The sequence below is a fragment of the Cyanistes caeruleus genome, chromosome 8 (genome assembly GCF_971803275.1).
Source record: "Cyanistes caeruleus chromosome 8, bCyaCae1.hap1.1, whole genome shotgun sequence".
In the NCBI taxonomy this organism is placed as follows: Eukaryota; Metazoa; Chordata; class Aves; order Passeriformes; family Paridae; genus Cyanistes; species Cyanistes caeruleus.
The window spans coordinates 15568550-15580609 of record NC_141708.1 but is presented as its reverse complement, the minus strand read 5'-3'; the positions used below and the strand labels follow the sequence as shown (position 1 = coordinate 15580609).

Genomic DNA, 12060 nt, shown 5'->3' with positions numbered 1-12060 from the left:
CTTTAAATGTGTACATTAGGTGCTTATATTAGATTCTATTCAAAGATGCTAAATATTAATGCCAAACAGCAGAAAATACATACTTTAACAAGCACTGAAAAAAAATTATCTGCCACACAGAGAAAAATGTCTCTAGTCTTGAAGTGCTGAAGAACCTGCACTATATGAGGCAAAACATAGAACAACTGATAATGCAATCACACCCCCTCACACCCCTCCATGCCCTCACCCCAATCCTACAAAGGACAAAAAAGCAAATCCAGAAATAAAATGTTTTAGCACTTTTCTGTTGAGAAAATTTAGAGACAGAGAAGTACCATTACTTTATGGCCATGTAATGAAAGCACTACACTCAGAGCAGAATAGGATATAAACATGACAAACTGTGACGGTCTCTTGCTAATGTTTTGTTCTGGAAAAATCTATCAGATACCAGGGAACTTCAGTTCTACAATTCCTTCAGTAATACTACTTCAATTACTGCCCTGATAAAAGGTTTAGTATAGACTATATAGCCAGAAGGCCAGAAAAAAAACTGGTCATGAGGAGATATGACTTACTGAGTCTGGAAATCTTTACACTGTTATATAACCCAGTAACTTCTGTAATTAACTCCCTGCTGTGTAATGGCTGTTGACATCTAATCCTAAATGAAACTGGGGGTTGTATGAGACAAAGGAAAATGAAGATATGTGATATCCTCTCCATTTGTCAGACTATTCTTACACAACTTATTAGAAGAAACCCCTAAATTTACCTCCATCCTGTGAGTCTTTGCTCCACTGAACAGAGCCTATAGAGTGTAGAGTACATGTATAAAGTAAGAGGAAAAGCAGCAAAGTGTGGGGATGAACCTCTTCTGCAGTTTAGACTTTTATTAACACAGAAGCTGTGACACACAAAAGGACTCTTCACACAAACATAGCTCAGTCTGCCTTTGACAGAGCAACTGAAGCCCTGAGCTGAAGATGTCTGCCACTGCCTTTAAGTAGGACAACCACTTTTGTTTGGAAAAGGATCTTAAGGATCATCATTTCTGTCTTGTGTTTGATTTCTTTGTAGTTTCTGAATGACATATGAGGGCAGATAGGTGACAATGGCCTTTCCACTGAGAAGTGATGCCAGGAATAGGACAACACTACATGACATTCTCCTTTTACTCTTCTAAGTACTACTCAAGCTTATGCTCTCCTAACCTAGTTTGAGTAGAATTTAGAACTATATTTATAGCAGCTTTTCCACTCTGGAAACTGCCTTCACTTGCAGAAAGGATGTTCTCTAGTAATTAACTTGTGTATTATAAGCTGCAGTATTGCCCCCAAGCAAAACAGTTTGGGCTAAGCCTGTCCGCTTTTGATCCCAATTTCCTAATCATGGATCACCCTCTTCACTTGTGTTTCTGTCAAGTGTGAAGAGTTCATGGGGATTGGTTGTATCAGTTCTTTTCACAGGGGAATTAAGCTGCATTCAAAATGCTGCAGGAGGTAACGCAGAGTCAGCAAGTCGCAGTGCCCTTCTCTCAGACAGTCCTCTTAAATCATGCTCTGAAGGAGAGATATAACAGAAATAGCATTAGCCAGAAGTGAACACTTCATATCAAATACTCAAGCTGAATCTTTGCCCAATTTCCACACCAATTCCAAATGTGCTATCAGATTAGAAATTTTGGGCATAGTTGTCATCCATTTTGTGATTCTTGCAGAAACAGGACTGTGAGAACAACTTATTGGCCCCAGGAAATGGAGTCAGTGGAGTCACTCAGCTGCAATATGCAAATTCTGAAAACTTGGTTCTCTCAGCTTCCTAAAGCTCAGGCTGCACAGCTGAGCCAGAGCCCATGTGACTGTGAGTCTACCCAGCTCTTGCTAAAATGGGTTCTCCCTGGCTAACTCCAGCACACATACTGTTCCCACAGACCGAGCCTGTCATCACCAGCTGTACCACCTGCTTGGGCTCCTGGGGCCCTTCTGCAGCTCCTCCTATTACTGAGCCATTTACTTGTAATAGCCTCACCCTGGCAGGGGGACAAAGCAATCAGGGAAGATGCCGGTTCTCTCTAGATCTACAGAACATGATATTCTTTCTGAGGCTTTAGAAGGTGCTGGTATCACCCCTCTTTCAGTTCCACCTCTCCCCACGAGCAGAGTCCTAGACATACTCTAGACCCTTACACATCTCCTCAGACCATCCTTGCTCTGAAGTATGAACATAAGCCTCAAGTGCACAGCTGAGGAAAGGACAGAGCAAAACCTGACTGGGCTGTCTGATGCAACCCACTGAGCTGCATGCTCCCATTTATTCTACAGTAGCCAGGAAAATGTGTCATAAACTGAACCTCACTTCTTGCTGCTTTGCTTGGAGATATTTGAGGTGCACCTGGGAACAGCTGTGGATTTGCTGACCATAGTTCTGTCAGTACAGCTGACAGAAGGCCCCAGCTACTTGTGCTTTTTCCAGCTGGAGGAAGAGCTGAAGAGGAGGAAGTCAGCTAGGATGTAGTGGGGAGGGTGGTGTCCAAGGCACTCATTTAGCCAGACCAATTCTGATGTGAAGTTACACACTTAGCTGTAAATGGAAAAAAAAGCTTCCCAGGGAAATCTTGCCTTTCTCCCATTTTGACCTAGGCCAGACAGGACAGGCTGCTCTTCAAGGAAAAGATGTGATTAAAAAGGATGAGAGAGGACTACACTGTAGGGCAGCACTGTCTTCCTATTACAGGCTCATTCTTCCACAGCCAAGGGGGAAATGGCTGATGGCCTGCAGACATTTCTTAGTACAAGTAAATAAAAAAAAAAAAAAAGATTAAAAAAAAAATCACTGCCCAGACGAAAGAAGAAACCCCATCACACACAGGTTATGGTGCAATACAGTGAAGGATCATTTTTTTTTAAAGAATCAGGACAAGGACCTTAGATTTAAATATATTTATATTAAATATATTTCCCTTACTTACAAATGTCCCAAACAGTCCTTCCTCTTCCTCAAGATTTAAGCTTCTATATCTTCCCCACACTGCCCTGATCAATATTTATCTCATGTATAGCATGGAGCTGATGTAGCTTCATGTACTAGTTCAAAGGAGCTTACACATTTCTCTCCCAGTCCTGGTGCAAAAGCAATTCTGTTTCCAATACATCTCCTGGCTCTTATTCTGTATTGCCCTACTTCTAAACTTTGTGGAACAAACACCAACTCTGTAAAAGTGTGTGTAAAATTTTTGCCAGTTGTCTGTGTTCCTCTTTCATGCAACCTAAATAACAAGTCTCAGCTTCAGCCGTCCACATTGTGTGGCCTCTCAAGTAAACCATCCCACATTTATTCCAGTCAAGGTATCTGTCCAGTGCATAAATGACAGAGTATTGCAGGATGGAAGCTAAAGCAGATTTGCTGTCTGTGCTGACTACCATGAGAGAGTAAAGCAGAAACGTTGTTAAATTTGGAGGAAGACTCCCGGGAGCCAACATTTGAACAGCTATATAAGCCAGAAATTCCCCAGTCAGCAATGCACTTTTAAACACAAGCCTGACTGACTGGAATTACTTATGTGCTTAAAATTACATGGACACTGAAGTAATTGCCAAACTGGGGCCAACAGCTATATCTGACATGGTGAGCCAAAACATTCCCTACCCCAGCATATACCAATGTTCCTGCTCTTGAAACTGTACAAAGACCTGTGCCATTAATATGTAACTGAAGCCCTTGACTGAAAGGCTATGAAGGACCTATTGCTAAACATTAAACTAGATATTTGTCCACCTGGACAAAGATAATATGCATGCATGTGTAGCTCATCAAAGCCAGATGTAACCTATAAAGACAAATGAGCTGGCCAGCAATCCTCTCAGATTTCTGGACAGCTGTGTGCGTGCTTTCAAAATGTACTCTGATGACACCCAGGACAAGCAGATTCCAAATCCCACTTCTGAGTGAGGACATGAACCTCAGACTGAAGGAAATTTCTCTGTTGAGCCTTTCATATGCATTTGCTCCCAGCTGATGTAACGACACCTCATCAAAATGGTTTCTAAGAATATCATACGTATTGCTCACAGCGCCTGCCACATAACTCAGAGCTAAGCACAGGGAATTAGCCCTTCGTTTCCATTTGTGGCCCTTAGATGAGAGAGTTGTTAATTCAGCAGTTCATTTCAGAGAAAAACTAATATCTGTCCCTTTTCAAATCAGGTGGGGAGCTGAAAATTCAGGGTTGACAGATCGAGCAGACAGACTGCAGGCAGAGAGATTGCACACAGAGTCAGGATGTTCTCTGGCATGATCCTATTTATGAACAGTGAACATGAATTCCTCCTTCTGTCAGCAGAGGAGAAATACATGTAACAGTGACAATATCTGAGGTCACAGCTGCAAATGCCTTTGAAGGTGAAATTGTTGATGTGGAAAAAAGCCTTTAGTACTGTCTTAATCAAATTTCACTGTAGAACCAAACTGAAAAAAAATAACAAAGAGATGTAATTAAAAATTGAAGTCCAAAACTGTTCCTGAAAGCTCCTGCTTGGCTGCTGCATGACCTTGAAGCTGTCTGAATGCTCTGGCTGAGTTGCCTAAAGGTGCCTCTGCACAGACCCAGAACTACCTGCACTGGCAAAGCAGTCACTGTATAGTAGCTGCCTGAAGAGTACCAAAATCTGAAGAGCAAGAGCTTTTGCGGACCTGCATTGCGCACTTTCACTTCCCACCACCAAGCCTCCATCTTTTCTCACAATTCATAAGAAGAACTTCAGTTGCAATAACATATTAAAGAAGAAAGAAAAATTAGATGACTGCAAGGACACACAGGTGTGAATTCCACGTGACATTCCCACATGCTAAAGAAGGGCAAGATCTCAGGTGTGCTGCTGTCCACACCACTTCCTCTCAGCTAGTGCTGGTGAAGTTGCATTGCTGAGTAAGAAAACATTAACTGCCCTCAACACCGGGCAGGTTCCGAACTTCCCAACCACCCAACAGGCATACAACAGACTGTAAAGATCTGCCTGACCTACTGGGTTTATGAGATATTATTTGCTGCCCATGTATGCACTAAAGGTAAGTGAATTATGAGCCTGCCTTGAGGATTAGCAGGTCTAGTGACCTGGTGTTATTTCTCAGAAACTTGAAATGAATAGGAATGCTTGTTAGTCAACTAGAAAGCAAATTAGAATAGTCCAACATGATGATACCAGCAGAGTATCTAAACCTGGACCACTCCCATGACAGAAATATTTTCTCTGATTACAGGGGACATTCTGGCAGTCACAAATCTTCTGAGGAAAAACACACAGACCACAATTTTTGTGTTGCATCTCTGGACTAATTACTAATTAACACACTTCCTATGTTTAAAGTGCTTTGTACAGAAGAAGTGGGGTGAAGCAAATTGTATACTCTACCTATATTTAAATGTACCCTCCTATGATTACATCAGTCACTCTGTTTATTAAAATATTTTGGGGGGGACTTCCTTTAGCTTTTAAAACAAAGAAATTAAAGGCCAGAGTAATTGCATCAGCAACTGTCCTTGCAGGTGCTCCTCATCAGAACTGGCACTAACTCAGTGAAAAGGAATTTCTGACTGCACTTTTTTCCCACACCTGTGACACTAGGGCTGACTTAATCTAATCAACATGTTCATTTGCTGTGTCTTCTGCTGTTTATCATGGTTAAGAAGTTTCCACTCCCTGGACACTTAATCCTATGTCTCTGACAGAGTTCCAACTATCACAGCTCTTATCTATCTAATTACAACAGAATGTAATCTCACTCTACAAAAAACTCAAGTTGGAAAAAATATTAATAATGTAGATCAGCTGGTAGAACTGACATGACAAGAACTTCTGGAGAAGAAAAGGTCATAAAATGTAGTTAAACCAAGCATCTCTTAAGCAACTTAATTTGCCCCTCTCACTGTGCCCTAAGATTAACTGTGCTTCAGAGGAAGAGCAGAATTTTATGGCAGGGTTTGTATGTTGCCTTGCTCTTTATGCTGACTGGACTCTCAGGTGCTGTTATGAAAAAATAATAGGGAAAAAAAGAATGAATGGATAATTTATATAATTCTTCAAAGGCAAGCCTATTTTAATTTGATTTGTTTTACAGCATTAATATTACCACACTGTCAAGCCTGTGCCCCTTAAGACATTTGATGGTTAAGTTTTGTAACCAATCACAGTTGTCTGCTTAGGACAAGGAGTTCTTTAATTTTTACTAAACCTCTTGTAGGCTTTAGGTGGTAGTGAGACATGCAGGTATCAAGCTAATTTGATTTTCAGCCAAATACAATTTAACCTCTCACATTCCAGCTCTTTCAGACACAGCCACAACTCTGAAAGCATCTTGAACATTTAGAATGTTTGCAAAAAATTCCAGTCTCCTCATTTCCAGGAGAATACTCATCAGCAGATAGGGTACAGCAATAAAGATTCCTCTTTCTCAGACCAGACCGTAACTTTCCATTCAAAGTCAGTGTTGTTAACTGTCTTTTAAAGTATTTATATTTCATCAGTGTCTAAAGCAAAGCACAGCTTTGTTAGGCCTGGTATTACATAAGGCAGAGTGAGATTCTGTCTTGAAGTGCTTTCAGTCTGAGTACAAAAAAAAAAAAATGAGCACATGAAAGTAACAGAAGGACGGAAAAGAAATTATTTGTCTGAGATCTTACAGCCAGTCAGGAATGCACTGGTCTCACTTGTAATACTCAATAAAGTCAGTCTTTTTTCAAAAAGAAAAAAACTAATTAATATGATGATCTCTTTCTGCCTCCATCTCCATTGTAGAGAACACATGTTGGCATCATTTAATTCCTATGCTTAACAACTACAAGGATATAAGGAGCTTTAATTGCTGGTTCTTTCTCACTGAGGTTGAAAGTCTGACGTCTGTTTGAAAGGACCGTGTTGTGTAGAGCTTATGAACATTTCACATTTCACTGGTCTCTATCCCCAGCAGTGGATTTTATTAGGTCAGTGTTCCAAAGACATGGCTGTGATGTCCAATAGGGACTGTGGCAGCATTCAAACAAAACTTGTACTCAAAAGAGCACAATAGAAGAAGCTGCTTCTCAGCAATATCACATTACATACATACTCATTTCCAACTGAGACTGAATTAGTCAAAACCTATTCAATGCACTTAGGTTAACTCCACAAACCCCTTTGGATTGCAAATCAGATCGGCAGAAGCTGGAAGAAAAGGTTTGCTCAGACATTAGGAACAACTCAGGCATCCAAGTTCACAACCGTTCTGACTCAGCCAGGCTCAGTTTCTGTTAGGCAGGTTAAAATGCATTGTTAGTACCAAATAAAGCATGAATAGCAGCTCTGCCTTTGCCTCTTGCACGTCACTGCTGCTGGAGCTGTAGGAGACAATGCCCCCCCATCCCTGCCCACGACACTCACAGAAACTTCACCTTCAGCTTCCTGCTGGTAGATTTTCTGGTGGGGCAAGACTGGGCTCAGTGATGCAGAGGACTCTTAAGGCAAGCTCTGAGTTAATATGCGGAGATTGTTTCTACTTTTCCAGTTGCTCTGATCCAACCACTCTTTTTTAGAAATGATAACAAAGTGGTGCTCTCATAAACAGATCTGATGAATTACTCCAAAGGATTCAACCCTGTAGTAACCTTTTTGCTCAGCTTTATTCTTGGAAGAAGAGCTAACAAGGCTTATTTCCTCATGCTCTAAGAGTGCATTATCATTCCTTTGGCCCACTGAGCAGCATGCTGTCATCTTTTTGAAACGATAGGGATATTCTTTACACCGAAAAGAAGATTAATAGAAAATTGTGTGATGCTATGTAATTTGGGGGAAACAAAATCCCTTCTCTTTGTTTTCTTTTTCTGTATCCCTTAGAGAGTCAAGAGAATATTTTTCAAGTTGTGTAGGTAAGTAGAAATTACATTACCAGGACTTTTTTTTGCACTTCAGCCAAAGGAAGTTTTGCTTTGACATACATAAAATGAATAGTCTGTGATGCAGAGACACAATCACAGTCTCTCTTCCATAGGGAAGCACCTAAAACCCAGACTAGAGCAAGCAGTCTGATATCCTTACACATTCACTGTAACATTCATTACTCCCCATGATACTTCAGATTGTGTTGCATTGTGGAAAAGTTTCAGCATGAAAGAAATCCCACACAAATTCACTCATATCCTAGTGGGTTGCAAGCCTTTACACTAACATCACTGAACAATCACTCCAGTCCATAAAAATGGAAATAGGACTGGGACTTCCATTTCCCCCTGGTGTTCCAGCTGTGCTCTAAAAGATAAGGACAGCAGCTGGCATTTGTGCTCTGTTATGCAACCAGGATGAGGAACATTATTCCTGAGTCCAAACCCTTTGGTTTAGGCATGACAAAAATACCAAACTGCTCAGAAAGGAAGTTACAAGCATATGAGAAAGCTGCAACTTAATGCATAGAAACACCAAACCTGTTGAACTGAGGGACCTCTGCTGGCATTTCCTCACGTGAGGTTACTCACAGGTCTGGACCTTTGGCCTAGTCTTTAGGTAAAGGCCAAGATCCAGACCTGGGAGTCTTGAATGTCACTGCTCCTGAGCATGTGTTCTCACTACCACAGTTAATTGAGAAGCATCTTGAGTCAGAACTAACACTTTGACTCCCAATGAACTCTAAATTGTTACTGTGGCTCCCATCACTTCAAGAAGCTGTGGACTGCAGGTACCGAGGTTCTCCTGCTGCATGGAGTGTGTCCCACTGCCTGTGTGACTTCCTGGGACCAGAGTAGGTAACTGGACTGTTGCTGGGCTGCTGCAGAGCACTGCCCTCCACTCTCCAGCAGTACAGCAAGGTGGCTGTTGGACCATCTAACCCTGCAAAAAGCTGCATCAGCTGCACCTCACCACACCTCCTCCTGGGATGTAAAGCCTCAGACTTTCTAGCTTCCAAAGTTTTGCTTTAACAGTGTTCGCCTACTTCATCTTTTTCCCCCTATTTTTGTCTCAGAAACTCAGGCAGCAGGAACACACCACTCACCAATGCAGGATGTCTCCAGCAGTAACTAATGGACTACTTTGGAAAACATAATTGCTGGGTTAGGGTTTTCAACACATCTCTGAAAACATAATCTCTCATAATTTGAGTCCTGACTATGTTACCACCTACTAACACACAGTTAGACTCACTGAAGTGGAACTGCTCTTTAGTCTCACCATGATTAACACCTGCCACAGGAGATGTAAATTCCCTAGCAGCTGTGAACTAGGATTAGAACAAGGTTGAGGTTTTTGTGGGTTTAGTTTGTGCTTTTTCTTTCGATGATGAGGAAAAATAAAGAGCTTTAAGAGACATGGAAGACAAAATTTTTTTCCAGTTTTCTCTTTCTCTTTTCCCATTTCCCAAACACAAGAGATTTTCTTTTTTCCCTTTCAAATTTGCTTTGGAAATGTTGATGGGGAAATTTGTTGCAATAATTTTTAGAGCAACCTCCCTTCCTATACTTCAAGTCCCCTACCAAATTTATTCTACCTTAACTACCTGCATCACTAGGTACTTCCTAAAATACAATTTACCGTTCATGAAACATTTTCTGCACTTCTGCAGAGAACTGGCTGATTACATGGTCCCAAAACCTTTTTGCAACCCAGCAACTGACCTGGATAAAACACCTTCTCTCTTGAAATCATGTTTCTGAGCAGCCAATGGTAATTCCACAACAATTATCAGTCATCCGTGAGAAGCAAAGAGATAGGACTCAGCATTGCCAACTCAAATATTTAGGAGAATGTTTCTTGCTCCTCTCCACCCCCCTGTAAAGTAGATCTACACACTTACATAAGACCATTGAATTTTCAGCTATAATTCTAGTTCTTATAAGGTCAGATAAAAGTTTTAAATAGTGATGCCTAACATATTTTGTTATTTTGTGAACTGCTTTATTTTAAAACCAATGTCTGAGTCTGGTGAGGGTATGGGTTTGGTTTAGTGGAAATTGCAACATTTGATGTCTGTGATGTATAAAAGACTTGTATCCAGATTACAAAACTCTATTCTAGTGGAAATCTTGAGGTATCGAGCTGTGGCAGACACAGACAGATCTTGACGCTTTTCAGTTACTTTGAATTCCTCTGAGTGCTGATATACAAAAGTTAATGATATACAAAGCAAAGCATCTGAAGTCTCTCAATATGCAAGAGATCTACTTCTGCCATTGTGTCCTTAGCTTCAAAAAATCCTAATTAGCAACCAGCCCAATCTTTTAATGGGTCTGTAACATCCTTTAACTCTGTAGCCACATGCTGTTCAGATTGCCTTTCCTATTTTAATGTGAGTTAAATTAAGGTTTAACTTTTACTCATCTCCTAACTTTCTCAGCTGTGAATAATCCTCACAGCTCAGTGATTTGGCTGGTATTTCTTACCTGGAACATGCTGCTAAATTGCTACTACCTGTCCTAACAAGCTCTCTGACTGAGACAGCTGACAAACGTCTAAAAACAAAATGAAAGGGGAAAACAGCAACAAATTCTCCTCAGCTTAACTGGGTGGTGTGAAAAAGGGGTTAGCTCATCAGCCTTTGTAATTTTCAGGGATTAATTAAAGGATAATGTTTGCTGCAGAGGAGTTTATGAGGCAATAAATAGCTTTTGCGGCTGATTAAGTGCCAAAGCAAAGCTGATAAAGGCATCTAATAATTGCAGAAGCCATTTAGTGCCTTGAATACATCTCTGCCACGGATGCGAGTCTTGCTCTTTGACAGATCAGCAGCAGACTACCGAAACGGAGAGGAGCCCTCCTTGCCTTTAGAGACCTTGGCTGGATAACTAGAAAAATCCGCGAGGTGTACAACTCGGCCCCAAACCCGGCTGATCCTCACCTGGCAGGAATCCAAAATACCGCAGGTGAAGCCGCTCTGCAAAGGCACCTACCCGGGCCCCACCTTGCCGGGGCCTGCACAACCCCCAGCCCTGCCAGCCGTGCTCTGGGGTCTGAGGGGAGTTCACAAGTTCACAAGTTTCTGGGGTTCACAAGGCAGACACGGGAGAGGGATGAAACGGGAAGATGGAATTTGAGGCCGGCTCGCCCTGGGCAGCGGCGATCAGTGGGACCTCTGAGGGCGGGGAGCTGCGCGGATCCCACACGGCGGCAGCCGCGGCAGCCAGCGCGGCCCCACAGGCACCGAGGGGCCGTCCCTCCATCCCCTTCCCCCGATGGCAGAGCCCGAGGAGCAGCGAGAGCCTCGTGCTTCTGAGGCCCTTTCTTCTGTTACGCCATTTGGAAAGTGAGGGATAGCGAGGGCATGAAGGCAGGGAAGGGTTAGGTTGGCTGTTGGACAAGGTTCTTTGCCCAGGGGGTGGTTGGGCACTGGACAGGCTCCCCAGCGCAGTGGTCGCAGCACCAAGCCTGACAGAGTTCAAGAGCTGTTTGGACATTGCTCTCAGGAGCATGGTGGGGCTCTCAGGGCAGTCCTGTGCAGGACCAGGAGTTGGACTCGATGTGGGTCCCTTTCAATTCAGGATATTCCATGTTTTCATGACTGTGCAGGCAGTGCTGGCTGCTGTTGGGCCTTAGCTTGTGAGGAAGGGTTGTAGTTTCTCTCTAGGTTTCTGTGCAGGTGCAAGAAGCTGTGGGGTGTTTGTAGCCATATGCCACTGAAACTCAGCTGAACTTTGCATCTGGCTCGTTTGTTTTCCCCTTCGGATTGGCACAGCAGGCTCCTGTGGTGGTGGTCAGAGCTACTTTTCCTGTGTAAAGTGGGAAGGGGATGAAGCAGCACACACCAGGCTCCCAGGGGTAAGGCATTCTAATCTCTTCCACAGCAGTACTGCGGTGGCTTTGCCAGCTGTGACCACATCTATATTGGAGGCAAAAATACTGCACAGTAGGAAACTGGGAGAAATAAACCAAACAGAGCCAGAGATAATAGGCTGACGGCAAGTGCGTCCCATGTCCTTCCTCCTCCATTCTTTCCCTGCCCCTACACAGCCCATGTAAACTGTCATGGGTTTTGGTGTTTTTTCATTCTCCTTGATTTGTTTGCTGCCTTGCTCTTCAGCTGATAAATAATAGGCACAGCCAAAGAGTGATGCAACTTCTA

General features: G+C 42.6%; 1 long non-coding RNA gene across 1 annotated transcript; it reads right to left on the bottom strand.

Annotated features, from left to right (window-relative positions):
- Window positions 1–266: 266 nt before the first annotated feature.
- Window positions 267–11329, bottom strand: LOC147651891 (uncharacterized). The gene is made up of 2 exons (XR_015289761.1): window positions 10840–11329; window positions 267–1544 (listed from the first exon to the last, which is right to left on the bottom strand). It is a non-coding gene; the product is annotated as an uncharacterized LOC147651891 (long non-coding RNA).
- Between the last annotated feature and the right edge of the window lie 731 nt (window positions 11330–12060).